The sequence below is a fragment of the Lupinus angustifolius genome, chromosome LG03 (assembly GCF_001865875.1).
Source record: "Lupinus angustifolius cultivar Tanjil chromosome LG03, LupAngTanjil_v1.0, whole genome shotgun sequence".
Classification (NCBI taxonomy): domain Eukaryota; kingdom Viridiplantae; phylum Streptophyta; class Magnoliopsida; order Fabales; family Fabaceae; genus Lupinus; species Lupinus angustifolius.
Window position 1 is genome coordinate 15,009,988 of NC_032011.1, and position 2,666 is coordinate 15,012,653.

Sequence of the window (2,666 nt, forward strand, 5' to 3'; positions counted from 1 at the left end):
AAGCTTTTACAAGCTGGTATTATATATCCCATTTCTGATAGTCATTGGGTGAGCCCAATTCAGGTGGTTCCAAAGAAGACAAGAATTACAGTGGTGAGAAATGAGAGAGATGAGTTGATTCCTACGAGAGTGCAGAACAGTTGGAGAGCCTATATTGATTATAGGAGGCTCAACCAAGCAACAAGAAATGATCACTTTCTTTTACCATTTATTGATTAGATGCTTGCGCGCTTAGCAGGTAAATCTCATTATTGTTTCCTTGATGGTTTTTCTGGGTACTTCCAGATCTATATTGCTCCTGAGGATCAGGAGAAGGCCACATTTACCTGCCCCTTTGGCACTTTTGCCTATAGGAGGATGCCTTTTGGCCTATGCAATGCCCCGGGTACATTCTAGCGGTGTATGGTGATCATTTTCAGTGACTTTTTAGAGAATTGCATAAATGTGTTTATGGATGATTTTACAGTTTATGGATCTTCATTTGATCCATGTTTGGATAGTCTGGATAGAGTTCTTCATAAATGCATCGAAACTAATCTTGTTCTGAATTACGAAAAATGTCATTTCATGGTAGAGCAAGGCATAGTTTTGGGGCATGTGATCTCAAATAGGGGAATCGGGGTAGACCTTGCCAAAATAAATGTTATTTCACAATTGCCTTACCCCTCTTGCGTGCGAGAGGTTCGTTCTTTTCTTGGTCATGCAGGTTTCTATCGCAGGTTCATTAAAGATTTTAGCAAGAAGGCTTTTCCACTATCCAACCTGTTGCAAAATGAGGTGGTCTTTGATTTTGATGAGAGATGTAAAGAGGCATTTGATTGCCTCAAGACAGCCTTGACCACCACTCCTATTATCCAGGCACCTGATTGGACAGTCCCTTTTGAGCTGACGTGTGATGCTTCTAATTATGCATTGGGGGCTGTCCTTGCTCAAAAAGTGGACAAACTGCCTAGGGTAATTTATTATGTTTCTAAGACTTTAGATGTTGCACAAGCAAATTACACCACAACTAAAAAATAGCTTTTAGCTATTGTATTTGCTCTGGATAAGTTTATGTCTTATTAGGTCTTATTTGCTTGGTTCTAGAATTGTTGTTTTCACTGACCATGCAGCTTTGAAGTTCCTATTGAAGAAAGCTGATTCCAAACCAAGGTTGATTAGATGGATGCTCTTGCTCCAAGAGTTTGATTTGGAGATCCGTGACAGGAGTGGAGCACAAAATTTGGTGGCTGACCACTTGAGCAGGATTGAAGGAGTTGTTCATATGATGCATATCAGAGATGATTTTCGTGATGAACAACTTTTGAATATTTATGTTTCTTTCCCCACCCCTTGGTTTGCCAATATTGTAAGTTATTTGGTTGCATCTGTTTTTCCTCCACTTGCGTCTAGAGCTCAAAATGATAAACTTAAGAGTGATGCTAAATATTATGTTTGGATGATCCCTATTTGTGGAGATTGTGTACTAACCAAGTTACTAGAAGATGCATTCCAGATCATGAGATTGAGTCAGTCCTTTAGTTTTGCCATTTTTCTACAGTGGGGGCCATATTGGTACCCAAAGGACACCACGAAAGGTGATTGACTCTGGATTTTATTGGCCCACCATCTTCAAAGATGCGTGGAAGATTTGTAGCACTTGAGAGAAGTGTCAGAGAGTAGGTGGTACTCTTTCTTGGAGACAAGAGATGCCTCAACAACCTATGTTGGGCATCGCCTCAAGCCTTTCCTCACAAATCCTTCCTTAGTGGATGAACTTGTGGAGGATGACTCATTGGTTGAACCCACTTTTATCCCTCCATGAATCATGGAGTTTTTCTTTCTCTTCTCTACTTTTTTTATTGCAATTGTCCAATTCCAATGATTGATATGTATGTCTGGATTTTCTGATTGTGCTACATTGGGACAATGTGTAGTTTAAGTGTGGGGGAGAGACTATTGTAGGTTGTAGGTTTCGTTGATGCATGCTTTTCTTTGACTTTTAGGTTTTGCTTAGGCTTGGGCATTTTCTCCCATACTTTCATTCACTTAAGTCTTAATATCTTGTGGTGTGAATCCATGCATTTTTGTATGTCAAGTTGCTTTTGTGAATTAAGAGGTTGAAACAATTGTGATAGACTTGTCTCTTGTGAGAATTTGAGCCTTAATTGTGGATGGATTGTTGTATATCATCTAATATTCTTTCATGTGTGATTGCACTCTTGATTACATGCACTCTAGAACTTGTCTTGTTTCTTGTTGATACTTGATATTCACATGCACATATTAAAGTGATATAGGCATTTCTTTTGAATAAATCACTTAGCCATATAAGCCTACCTTGAACAAATTTATCCTTTGATAGCCACTTTGAGACTTTTGCTTCTTTCATTGTTACTTAGCTCATTACAAGCTTATAAGCGAAAAACCATGATTGTCCTAACCTTAGGGAATTTTGGAGATTTGGAATTGTTTTAGGAATGGGTATTAAGAAAGTGTGCATTGTTCTTCAAATCTTGTGGATTCTTGGTTATGTCTTAATGATGGTTAATACAATTGCGTACATAAGTGTTCATAAAAAAACGAAAAAAACGAAAAATAAAAGGAAAAACAACAAAAAGAGAAACAAAAGTGAATAAAAGGTTGAGTAAGGCAAAGAAGATTGGAATTAGAGATTTGGTCTTATT